We start from the raw sequence: 13,934 nt of genomic DNA on the forward strand, positions 1-13,934 counted from the left end.
CATTTCTGATCTCCACAAACCAATGGGTGACGTCACTCATGCTCTGTCCATTTATATTAACGGTCTATGAGTGGAACAGACTTAATGCTAAAGTGTGGAAATATTTAATATACTGTACATGAACATCTGTAACGTGCAAGTCATTACAAAATAAGTTGAAACAAAGCTAATTAAGCTTTGGCTTAGCTATTCAAAACTCTTTGGTTTTTCTCATTATGGCTATGTTTACAGAATTGTGTAGTCCGGTGACAATCGCGTGCAGCAGCTCCACGGCTGAGAAAGGCCAACAGCAGCGTTCCGCTTTGCAGACAATGAGGGCTGCTGCAACAGGTAAAGGTATGGCTGAAAACATGAAGAAGCGCCCAGAAAATCTGCTAAGAAAAGACCTACTCGTTCATCAGAAAGACAAGAATTTAAAAAAAGTGGCCTTATTGTTGTTGCAAGAAATTACAAGATACCTTTTCTGAAGAGTGCATGATGTTTTTGTTTTTTTAATCTCTGTCTTTCTTGATTTGACAGGATAGATTAAATGTAGAGGAGGGTCTGGCTAGTCCACACAGCATTCTAGGATGGGAGAAAAACGTGCTCTGGTTTATTGGCATTTATTTAAAGCAATCCCAATCGTCATGGACGGCTCTAAGCTCCGCACAGAGCCTCTGCAAAATAGCCTCAGCAAGGAACTTGTTTTGGTGAAACGTGCACTTTCAAAAGCTGTTTTAGTTTCCCGAGACTAGACAGATAGTCTAGCCAATTTTCTCCATTTAGCATGCAGAGATTTGAGAAGCAATTAACTAAAGTCCTCAAATCAACCTGTGTTGAACATTTCAACACAAAGAAAGCAGAAGGAAATCGACATCGGCGAAAAGACATGCATCCGGCGGAATATCCTGCATCACCAGAGCAATGCCGGCAATGAAACGTTGTGGATATAGTCTAGGATATAGACTAGGATATAGACCAGGATATAGACTAGGGTAAATAGTTTAAAAAATTGTTATAAAATTAGTTATAATTAGTTATAAAAAAATTCCCATCTTGTATATACTTAAATATTTGTCTTACATTCTTATATTTTATTCTTATATTTTGTTATTATAATTATAATTATTTCATGTATATGCTAAGTATGTATATTTTGTGTGCTGCTGTAACACTGTAATTTCCCATTTGGGATCAATAAATATCTATCTATCTATCTATCTATCTAAATGCTACTAGCGTTTTGAAGGGTGGGGGTGGTGTGTTATCACAAAGGCTTTCTCACGTGGATACTAGTGGTGGGCGAATCAATCCAAATATTGATAATATCAATAGCAACGTTGGTATTGATATGGATTTATACCAGTGTAATAATATCAACACTTTAGTTTTAGTTTCTCTCCAGTATGCACCGCTGCGGTTTCATCAAAGAGGCCACCTGGCTGGCTGTAAGTGGCGCTCTTGTCACAGCACAGGCACACTTTGTTCCTCCTCCCCTCTCTCGGGTTTTGACACATCACAGCTGATTCTCCACTACAGGAAACTACTAGAACTGTTGGGTCCTTGTAAATTCTGGAGTGTGGTCTATCAGTATAGTGTCTTGAGATAACTCTTGTTATGAATTGATACTATAAATAAAATTGAATTGAATAGATACCTGCTGCCATCTGCAATCTGCACACCTGGTCCTGATCACCACCTCTGCTCCATTTAAACTGTGACCTGCCATCTATTCCCTACCGGATCGTTAGCGTAATCAGTACGTTTGGCTCTCGTTTCTAGCCTCTTGTTATTTTTTAAAAGTCTGTTGCTTTTTCTCAGTTTGCCTACTGCTAATCTGCTTCCTGTTTCTCTGTCTGCAGTATCATCTGGATTGGAAATTCCTTCTTAGTCGTCTACTTCAACTGCATTCCCGGACCTGCACTAATCCTCCAACAACCTATTCCATCCAATGCCTACCTTCTGGACTTACCCGTTGCCACATTGCCATTTCAAATAAATACTCACCTTATTATTCATTCTCACCTTGTCCTGGTCTGCTTCTGGATTCCTGTTTGTGACATACAGGTCATGAAAATTCATTCAAATTCAGCAATTTGAGGATGCATACACCGTAATTAAGTATTGTATCATATTGTGGCGGCTTTGGCTCAGCGGTAGAGTGGTTGCCTGCCAATTGGAAGATTGGTGGTTCGATCCCCGCCCGTGCAGTCATTGTCGAAGTGTCCTTGGGCAAGACACTGAACCCCGAGTTGCCCCCGGTGCTGCGCATCGGAGTGTGAATGTGTGTGAATGTTTATCTAATGAGAAGGTGGCACCTTGTACGGCATCCCTGGCCACAGTGTATGAATGTGTGTGAATGGTGAATGTTTCCTGTAGATGTAAAAGCACTTTGAGCAGTTGTTAAGACTGGAAAAGCGCTATACAAATACAGCACATTCACGTTTACATTGGTATCTGTAATAGATACTGGCCCCGTAATTACTTATTATTGGATCAATACCAATTTGTTCAGTATCGCATACCACTAGAGGATGCTCTTACAGTGTTGTTGTCACTACTTGCTGTCTGGGATTTCCAGTTTAAGTCATGGTGTGGTCACATTTCCACATGCTAGCTGTGTGGTACTTCAGCACTGACAGGGCTGTGGAGGTCTGACAGGAGGCCTCACAGCCAGAATAAATAGTTAGCAAAACACACACATTGAAGAGTCACGTGAAATCAAAGGTAAAATCGGTCATTTGTAACTTTAGACATATGTTCTTACTGCTCAAGAAGGCACATTTGTCTAAATAAGATTTACTCTAGACTAGCTGGAGTAGCTAGCTTAATTCAAAGGCCTAAACCTGCAGAAGGGTGTTATTGCTGCATTAAAAAATAATAATACTAACATTACACTGCACTGGTCTAACATGAATGTTACAAAGTAAAATATTCATGTTACAAATTATGCATAATGACAGTTTTACTTACTTCCATGGTATATTTTCTGTCCATGAAGGTCTTTGATTAAGATGTGCTTTTCCTTTACGTTTCTCATAAGTACATCTCAGGTGAACTAGGAGGAAACCCAAAGAGGAGAGCAGCTTCCAAAACTGCGCAGTGAGGGATAGCATATTAACAACCAGAATGTTTATGTAAATGGCCTTTTGAAACTGCATCGGCGACAAAACATTCCAACTTTAGACAATGGTGCTTTAGGTACTTCCTTTTTTCCCAGCCAATGTATTGGATTGCGCCACTTCAGCTTCCATGGTCATAGATTGAATCTCAATTGTGTTGGCAATAAAGTATCAAAATGGACAGCTATATAAAAATTACCCATAATATTGGGCTACTTCCTACTGCTAAAAAACCTTGTTATTAACATTCATTAACAGATATAGTACAAAAGTGAGAGCATGTGGGAGGGTTTGTGTTTTCTGCCTCTGGGTTCTCATTCTAAGCCCAGTAATCCCCTGTGTATGCAGCAAAGGCCCTACTGGGTGAGCAGGGCCAGTTGTGACTCAGAGTTTAGCATGGTTGCTGGGCCGCAGTTGCCATGCGTCTGTTGCCAGGTGTTGCAGACAAGATCATAAAATACTGAGGGCTCAAATCACTGTATGCCTGTTTTCAGCATCTCATGACCCACATATTGAATAGCAACATGGAGAGAGCCCAGCTGTCAACTGTCAATCATTTAGTCATAACGAGTAAATGCCTATTGTCTCCCTCACACATAAACTCATATCTTAGATCAGTCTCAGAGCATTTGTCTCTAGCTTTACTTCAGAGGATTAGAGAGTTTTGAAGACATTTAATGAATATGTAAAGCCAGAAGTATCAAAAGCCATTTATCAGTGCACTCCATTGTAAGGTCATTTATTTGAGCTGGAAAATGGCGATTCAGACCTATACGGACAATGCTGTGTGCATCATAAAAAGAAAGTAAGATTTAAAAATAAATTCTCACTTTTCTTAGACAAGGACACATGGACGAAATCAGATGTTTCTTTCTGTTGGTTGTCATTAAGGGTTTAGTCTATTCCATGTAGTTGTATTATTGTTTTTGTACTAGCAGATGTTTGCTATGTGCGGCAAGGAGGGTTAATTCAGATTGTTTAAATTCAAAGTGGTGTTCCAGGATGAGTTGCTTTCTAAAATAAAGCCAGGTGGGCTTACTGGTCCTGAGTGTATGAAAGCCTATTTTTGCCAAGTAGAAAAAAAAACAGGAAAAGGCAAAATAAACAAAAAAATACTTGGTACTTAAGGCATTTGACTTATATACAGTATATTAAGTCAATATTATACTGAAGCATTCAGTGCACGTGAGATTTGACTTTACAAAAGGAGTGGAAATCTTGTTTTCTTAAATTTTTCTTTTAGAAAAACAAAAAAATTAAATTAAGAGGGTCTGGCTAGTCCACACTGCATTCCCGGATGTGGTTTATTGGCGTGTCTTTGAACCAATCACAGTTGTCATGGACGGCGCTAAGAGCTGGACGGTGTCTTTACAAAATAGCCTTGGAAATGAACTTTCAAAAGTTATTTTAGTCATGCTAAAAAAAAACTTAAATTTGACAGCTGCGTTCATATAGAAAAAGTAGACCCAATAACAAGTACCTCCAATTTGTTCTTAAGTACAGTACTTGTACTAGTTTCTTTTCACCACTGGCAAGTGAGATAAGAAACACCCTAAAGATAGTCAGTAATACCTACTTTAGAAGATATCGGTTTTGTTTGTTAAAATTACATATCAGGAAGGTGGCTTAAAACACTGTGCAATGCTATTTAAGTTGTTCTGTAAGGTAGCGGCTACTGTGCTGTTATCTGCACTTTATCATCTCAGGCTGCAGGGAAGGAGAGTCTCTCTCTCTCTCCCTCTCTCTCTCTCACACTCACACACACACACACACACTTTGTGAATGAATAACCTGGTACTAAATAGCTAGCTGTTAGCAAATGACACCTGGTACCAACTAATAACCTAAGGCCAGCAAGTATCAGGACTGAAAGAGTGCGATTGGTGTTTAAGCAGCACTGACTGATATCTAGTCTTTGTGGAAGGTTTAGGGTTAAAACGTCTTCAATCCCCTTTTCTTAAAAGACATATCACAGGCCAGTCCCTGTAGGCAGGGTTGCTTTTTAGAGGACAGTGGCTAGAATAAGTTTACACACCCATGCTAAAGTTGATTAAAAAAGAGGAATTAAAAAAAAGATTTTGGAAAATCCAACCAAGGACACCAATTTTCTTTGTGAATGAATAATGTATTGTAAATGTTCTTCCTTAAAATATAGGGAGCATAAGTTTATACACCCCTATGTTAAATTCCACTAAGCCTTTAAAAATAAGAATGTGTCTGCCTCTATGGGATTTTAACATAGTATATGTTGTGTATACTTATGTAAATGTTCTTTCTTAAAATACAGGGAGGTATTTTAAGGAAGAACATTTATTTACAATAAATTTTTCCTTCACAAAGAAAATTGGTTGCCCTAAAAGGTTGGATTTTCCTTCATTTTTTGAATTAAGGCATTAAGATCAATTTCCAAAAGATGTTTAATTCCTCTTTTTATCAACTTTAGCATGGGTGTGTAAACTTCTTCAAGCCACTGTATGTATTTTAGTGATACATAAGAGAAAACTTCCAGGACTTTTGTTAATGATTAGGTATCTTTCTGTAATCGTAAACATTCTATTTGCAATAATGTAACTGCCGGAAATATCATGGGACAGAGCTAAACTAAAAGCTATAGTTATAAACTTGAGACCTAAACTTTTACTTTCTGAAATAATCAATGAAGTTACACTCTTGCCCTGTGCAAAGATCCCAGAGCCGTGGGAACATATTTTGAATTGGGGTGCTGACAAATTTCCAGTGACGTTTTCAGCCAAAGTCAACCAACACACACCTAACAGCATCCATCACAATTTCACAATCACAATTTATTTCACTGTATAGAGATTCAATTCATTATAAAAAGCCTATCCAAGACAATAATTAGCCTGCTATAGGCTACTGACCCGGAAACACCAGAAAATAATAGACCGGTCTATTTTTTCAATTTATATTTGGTTAATTAACCATATATAAATTTCTTTCTTACCCATGTGCCTACTGTCAAGAGAAAGACTCTTTATTAAAACAAAGGCACTTTGTGGTGTCAAAACAGTACTAAGGCTTTGATAATAAAACTGTAACACGTGTAGGCTGCACGTTCCACAAGCATGAAAACAAGAATAGAGTTCATAATACAAGACAGGACCAACTAGGTAATGCAGGATATGTAGGCACACGGCGGCAACAATGGCACAGAATAGGCCTACTACAGGTTAAAAAAAACAGAGCCACTAAACACATCACTGAATTATATTAAATCAAATGAAAGTGAAGCAAGAAGTCAGTCCTGACACAAACATTGAAATAAAGAAATGCAGGCTTAAGTTTTTGTAGCACAGCAATAGCAAATTTAAGGCATAAAGATATTGGGCCGTATGTATCAACAGTTCTTAACAGGGTCTAATTATTTTATAACAATGCGGTAGGATAATTAAATAAAGGTGACACCTCCTTCTGGTTTTCCAATTAGAAGGCTTTACACGCATGTAAACAACACAATTATCTCCAATAAGTCGTGTAAACTTTCAGTTGAACTGTTACTGAACAGTTGATGCTGATTTGCTGCACAACGGCAGCATTATAATAAACCAGCATTCTTACCTTGTGTTGCAGTCATAACACAAAAAAAATCCTCATGTCCAAAACGTCAACCAGGAAAAGTGTGACCCGGAGGCTGCTGCACTGAGTGCCATCCGCGGCTGCCTGGCTGCTGCTAGCTCGGCTAACAACATTAGCTACCTGGTCGTCTGTTGCTAGCAGGTAGCTCTGGGATTGTGAAGGTGAGGTGCTGCTAGCTTGGCTAACAACATTAGCTGCCTGGTCATCTGTTGCTAGCAGGTAGCTCTGGGATTGTGGAGGTGAGGTGCTGCTAGCTTGGCTAACAACATTAGCTGCCTGGTCGTCGTCTGTTGCTAGCAGGTCGCTCAGGATAGTGTGGAGGTGGAGAGGTGCTGCTAGCTCGGCTAACAACATTAGCTACCTGGTCGTCTGTTGCTAGCGGGTCACTCTGGGAGTGTAGAGGTGAGCTGCTGCTAGCTCGGCTAACAACATTAGCTGCCTGGTCGTTTGTTGCTAGTAGGTTGCTCTGGGAGTGTGGAGGTGGGGAGGTGCTGCTGCTACTTCTTGTAGCCTACTGTGTTTTGTTGTTTTATGCACTTTGTTATCAGACAGGTCAGCTATGTAGCCTTGGCAGGCCTAGGCAAGAGGTGCCTATAGGTCAGTTTTCAAAATAGGGGCTACCTCAGATTCTGTTTAGTAGCTTTAATCGTTTTCTATGCCCATTTTGCTGTGCAAACTGAACAAAGTTTAAAGAGAAGCAATGAATAAACCTTACATGTTATTCAATACATTTGTTTGGGTTGCTTTTAAAATTTGTAATTGCGAGCTGCACAACTGAATTTGGAATTGAATAGCCCTGGTCTATGGTAACTACAGATGTTTCATAAAAACATTAAAAACATGCAGGGTTATAACATAACCTTATGTCTGCACTAAATAACCAAAACAGTGACATTAAGATGGAAATAGACTAGACAGTTCAACTTGCTCTGCCCTTCCATCCATACTTCTTGAACTTCTTTCTACTCCTTTTGAACATGGGAATTTCTTTTTTGAATCACTTACAATAGTTTTGGAAGACTGTGCGGAAATGTAGACATATGTCCTTATGTATCTGTTATTTAAATACAATTATTATCATATTTTTTTTACATGTTCATAATTAAATAAAAATAAATAGCACTGGCTCTTGGTGCGGAGTTGCCAGTTTGGGCGGTTTTTCCAGCTCTTGACTCCAAATGTGCTCTGGTTGGATACATGATGGTCTAATGTAGAAAAAGATCGCTGTATTTTCAGGGATGACAGACTGATAAGCAGACATGCTTTCTATGACTGGATGTAACTCTTGATACTTTGCGGTAATAGTAGCTCTCCTATTGACTTTGGCCTATCAGTGTTACTCTCATGAATAAAATCCTGAAGACCACTGCACTATACAATTCAATTCAATTTTATTTATAGTATCAATTCATAACAAGAGTTATCTCGCTTTACAGATAGAGTAGGTCTAGACCACACTCCAGAATTTACAAGGACCCAACAGTTCTTAATAGTTTCCTCCAGAGCAAGCAACAGTGCGACACTGGCAAGGAAAAACTTCCTTTTAGGCAGAAACCTCGGACAGACCCAGGCTCTTGGTAGGCGGTGTCTGACGGGCCGGTTGGGGTTAGAATGAAGAGTGGCAATAACAGTCACAAAAAATGTGTAGTTTGTAGTACTTCTTTGTAGTAGTTCATGGCATAGCAGGGCACTGTGCAGCATTACAAGGCACAGCAGGACTTGGCAGGAGCGTAGCAGATGAACATGGCATCGCAGAACGTGTAGCGAGACCATGACGACAGCTGCTACCCTGATTTTGGAGCCTACCTGATCCAAGGAAACATGCTGGGCGAAAAAGAACATAAGGACTCCGGGAAATGACTCCCAAGAGCTAGGTTAGTAACAAGCATTTCAATATATATACCTTGTCTGATGTTGCTGATGATGTATATAGTGATATAATGACATATACATGTATAAATCCCCACTGATGATGGGGTTAGCCAACCACAGATCCAGGTCATCCTAAGGATTCACTGTGCCACATGTATGTGTTACATCCAAAAAATGATTCATAAAATCATGCCAAAAGTCATGATTTTAATAGCTTAGTATTCTATCCAAAAATTGTATTTATGTACAAAGGCTTTAGGCCGCCCTACACAGTATTGCAGGCCTAGTCTAATATGCAACTTTATATTTTACAATACGTAGTAGGGGGTCCCTGCTCCGTCTCTTTTTCAGTAAAGGACTCCTAGACACCCCTGATGTAGAAGCTTAAAGTCACAGCTATCCATGTAAATGACTACTTAATTGTTTAATCACACATTTAGTCTTGATGTAGATTTTTTTGTTTGATTTGATTTAGATTTATAATTAATAGTTTCATTTAAAGCAGTCACGCTGAGTAGCAGTTGATGACTGTTCAGTTGAGGCTGTTCAGATCAGTAACCAAGTTATCAACTACTACTTATTTCTGTTTCCCCTAATTTCTAAACTGTGTTGTAGGCTACTGAAAAATAATCAGCATATAAATCTATAATTAAAAAAAATCAGTAGTTAATAGTTCAACCAACTCCGACAGTAAAATCCTGCTTGTAAGTTCATTTTCCTGATAATACTAGAATATTGGACTTTATCTGAGGGAACGTTTTAAATGCAGGACCTTTACTGTAACAGATTATTTACTGTGTGGTATTAGTATCCTAGTAGCAGCGTTCTTTTACTTAGAAGGATGTGAATACTTCCTCCACCACTGGTTTTAAGTCTCAAAACCATGTCAATGTTCCTGGTACTAAATGCAGCTGCCGGGCTTTTCACAAATTCCGAAAAAACAACATCACATTACCTTTATTTTTCGTGATGGGAATCGCTGCTCCCCTACATACTAACAGAGCGCAGTCCCAGAGATAGGTCCCCTCTGGCTGCTCCTGAATCCTGGAGCCAGACCACAGGAGACCGTGCCCCTCAGCTCTGGAGCTTCTCATAATCTCTTAAAACGATTGTCTTTAGGTTATCACTATTTATTATGTTTTCCTGCCCTAGTGTCTTAATCATTTTTGTTTTCTTTATGTCACTTGGGTTTTCATTTTATTTGAATTTTATTGTTATGGCTCAGATTATAGATTATTATCTGACATTATTGCTAAATAGGCTCTCACAGCCTATTTTAGCAGCTCCTGACCCGGCCCAAGCTCTCTAAGAAGACAAGGAAAAACTCCCCAAAATTCTGAGGCTAGCAGAAATGGGAAGAAACCTCGGGAAAGGCAATTCAAAGAGAGATCCCCTCTCCTGGGATGGCTGGGGGTGCTACAGGATCAGCAAAACAAAGGCCAATTACTGTAAAAAGTTCAATATCCAGTCCAATTAGATAAATCAGATTAATTATGTCAAGCAGTAATTTCTCACATCCGTCTTTCTGTCACAGAAAAAGCAGCATTAGTACCTGGATGACACTTATGTATGGCAATGGATACATTTGTGAACTTTTAGCGTGTGTGTGTGTGTGTGTGTGTGTCTGTAGTGCTAGTTTATCTGAGCCATGGGTGATGCTGGAGCTGCTCCAGGGTGAGACGCTGCTGGGGGGTTTCGGTCAAAGACATTCTAAAAAAATCCTGGCAGTCTGGAGAGGCAGAAGAAGAAGATTACGGATATAGTTATCCATCACATGTGAACTAAAATGAACAGATTTGTGCCTGCTGACATGTTTGATTACGTTTTTTTTCTTACTTTCAGACAGCTTTTTGCTGATTCTTAGCTTGTTTCCAAGGAACTTGGTGGTCTCAAATGAAACTTTGTGGAGCATTTCAAACAGGACCACTCCAGCTGCCACACTGTTGTGGGGCTGGGCCAGTAGATGCAATGACTGTACCACTCGGGAGGGATGTGAGAAGCAGTACCTACAATACACGGACATAATAAAACCATGGCGAGGATGAGGCTGATGAGAAGCCTTGTTTAAATGTAAGAGTCATAAATCAGTACGTTTGTATAGAGCAGGAGTAGATGCTAGACTCCTTACCGTAGAAATTGCGGTAAAAGGATCCTTTCTCAGCGAAGCAGCTCAGTCCGAAGTCGATAAGGCGAATGCGAGGGACATCTGAACCGGTCTCGATCAGAATGTTTTCCATCTTGATGTCTCGGTGAAAGATGTCATGGTTCTCAAGTTCAATTGCTGCCTCGATAAGCTGTGTCAGTATAATCTGAGAGACAAAAGAGACAGATGAGGGATCGGAGAGGAGGGTTGTATGGCCTGAAGGCAGTCAAACCTGGCCTGCGTTTTCCCAAAAACACACCCACAAACACACAGGATCCTTTAGTAGTTTACCTTGGCCTGTTCCTCCAATAGGGAACCTCCATTGTCCTCGACGTACGTGAATAGGTCCTTGGAGGGAACTGGTCTTTCCAGCACCAGGATCAGCTCCTGGTCCAAATCATACCAGTCCAGTAGGGACACTGGTGCTGTCGTCCCCACTGATCCACTTGTTCCAGCCGCAAGTTTTAACATGATGGCGACCTCCACAGACAGCCGCTTCCCATTCTTGTCCTGAAACATCACAACAAAATGGAGGATGAGGGAGAGGAATGTTTTAGAGGATAATATAGAATATTTTCATCCTTAATGCTTTCAGTAAGAGAGTGCAGTGCTGAATACAGCTGATTTCAACAGCAGTAGGTGTTGGTCACTTACCACTACTTTGCATAAGATTTTGTCCTTCGGGACATGTTTGATGGCAACCTATGAGGACAAACAGGACTTTGATTAGCACTTCCTGACTACATTATGTCCATGTGTAAGAATGCGTTTGTAACACTTACAGGTAAATTATCTGCTCTGCGATATCCGGCAAACACAGATCCACAACCTCCCTGGCCCAGCTGATCCTGCTCTACATATTTGGCCTTAAATTTTGCTAAACAGACAAACAAGCACATTTTGTATTAACACAGTTGTAAGGAACACCAATCATGTAATATTACTACACCTTAAGGAAATCATGCTAGCATGAAGCCAAACCCTACATGTATCACTATCTACTGACCTGTTAGGGTAGCCACAGACAAATCCTGTTTGGTCTCCTTCATGTCTGATTTTCCCTTTTTCCTGCTTGGTCCTTCACCATCGGCGACGGCCTTCCTCTTTACACCTCTCTTGCTCACATCATCCACAGATGTATTGCAGCTTTCTACATGATAAAAAAACAGCTGCTTGTTGAAAGTCACAGACACAGTCACTACAATAAGTAGATGACAGAACAGGCCATCATTCGGTAACGGTACACATGAATCTTTTGTGCTCTGCCGCCAGAGCTGGAGTTGAGCTGTGTTTAGCCTAACTTATTAAAAAGAAACAGTAAGCTTGTTGAAAGTCACAGACACAGTCACTACAATAAGTAGATGACAGAACAGGCTATCATTCGGTAACGGTACACATGAATCTTTTGTGCTCTGCCGCCGGAGCTGGAGTTGAGCCTAACTTATTAAAAAGAAACAGTAAGCCTGGTTCTGTAAAAAGTTTTTAAAAAGCCTGCCAAGACTTTATCAAAAACAGTATTTCTCACTGTCCTCTGGTGGTATTTATTTGAGCGGAAAATCCAAAACTATCTTCAAAGATACCACAAGAGAGAAGCAAATTTGTTTTCCTTTGTAATTAGATAGATAGATAGATAGATAGATAGAGATACATAGATAGATATTTATTGATCCCAAAAAATGGGAAATTACAGTGTTACAGCAGCACATACATAAATACACAAAATATACATACATACCACATACATGAAATAATAATTATAATAAAATATAAGACCAAAATATAAGAATATAAGAACAAATAGTTAAATATATACAAGATGGGAAAACAAAATGTGCAACTGCATAGGTAATGTGCTAATTCATAGCTAATTCATGCTATTCAGGTAAACCAAAGTGTATTTAGATCAATATACAATTTCCCAGTTGATGGATATTTCTGTAATAATGAATCCACTAAATTGAAACCCAGTCAACAGAAGAAACTAAGATAATTTACTCAAATACTGTACTTAGGTGTGATTCTAAAGGTACTTGTACTTTAAAAATGTTTGAATGCAGGACCTTCACTTATGTATCACTTACGTATTGCTACTTTAAGTTACGTTAAAGATCTGGGTACTTGTTTCACGACAGTCCTGATCCTCGTGTTCAGAAAATTGATAGAGGTATACGCTCCCAACAGTAATTTCACATGATCATCTCCCAGCCTACCAGTGTCCGCTGAGCAGGACGCCGTCTCCATGTCATGCTTAACGAGGTCAAATCGTGTCCTCTTCCCTCCTCTCACGTCGACATCCCCCCTAGAGGTGTTTGGGTGTTCAGTTTTAGGGACCCTTATCTTTTTCCTAAGGGTCTTCTTGGCCTTTCTTTTAATTGTCCTAGTCGGCCCATCATGTGCAGTCGCTGGCGTCCTGATATTACGCTCTACAAATGAGAAAAACATCAATTTGTTGCGAATTATAGCCACTAAATGTTTTAAATTGTTATTTTTTATTATTCCACAGTACAGATCACAGTGTGATTTGCCTTGATCTTACACTTACCTCGGATTCTCGATAGGGCCGGAGAAACCAGAGTCTTTGCACAATCTTTCTTCATGATAATGTTGAACAAGTTTCTAACACGATAATTACAGAGTAACGAGTGAATGTAGATCCAACACTTCAACACTTAATTATCTTAAGAATGACTAAAGGTAAAGGGACCGGAACACAGACTACGATGACAAGTTCTATCATAAGGAAATGTCAGCGACATCACAAAGACGTGTTCTGGAATATGCAAATTAGAGTTCCGAATAGATTTCTGTATGTGTGTGTGTATATTGAAATAGGTAGAGGTTTTTCAAACAATTCTTACAATACAAGCATTCAACTCTTTATTTAATTTGTATTTAACCAGAAAAAAAAACTTGGGATTTAAAATCCTGTCCTGGCCAAGACAGGCAGCACTACTGTCAAACATACACACAAAGTAAACAAAAACTAAAACAAATAAAACAACTACAGCAGCAAATATTTCCAAAGTCAACCACAATCATAAATACATCAAAACATCTACAGCCAGATGTGTCTGCCTCCTTTTCGCACCAATAGGGACGAGCTCGACTCCTCCTTCTCAGTCATCTGGCTGACTTTCTTACCTATCATATACACTCACCGGCCACTTTATTAGGTACCCCATGCTAGTAACGGGTTGGACCCCCTTTTGCCTTCAGAACTG

At 39.5% G+C, this 13,934-nt stretch overlaps 1 pseudogene; it reads right to left on the reverse strand.

The window, feature by feature from the left end:
* Positions 1-10,207: 10,207 nt before the first annotated feature.
* Positions 10,208-13,395, reverse strand: LOC117949093 (annotated as a pseudogene).
* Positions 13,396-13,934: the final 539 nt, after the last annotated feature.

The sequence above is a fragment of the Etheostoma cragini genome, chromosome 8, assembly GCF_013103735.1.
Source record: "Etheostoma cragini isolate CJK2018 chromosome 8, CSU_Ecrag_1.0, whole genome shotgun sequence".
NCBI lineage: Eukaryota > Metazoa > Chordata > Actinopteri > Perciformes > Percidae > Etheostoma > Etheostoma cragini.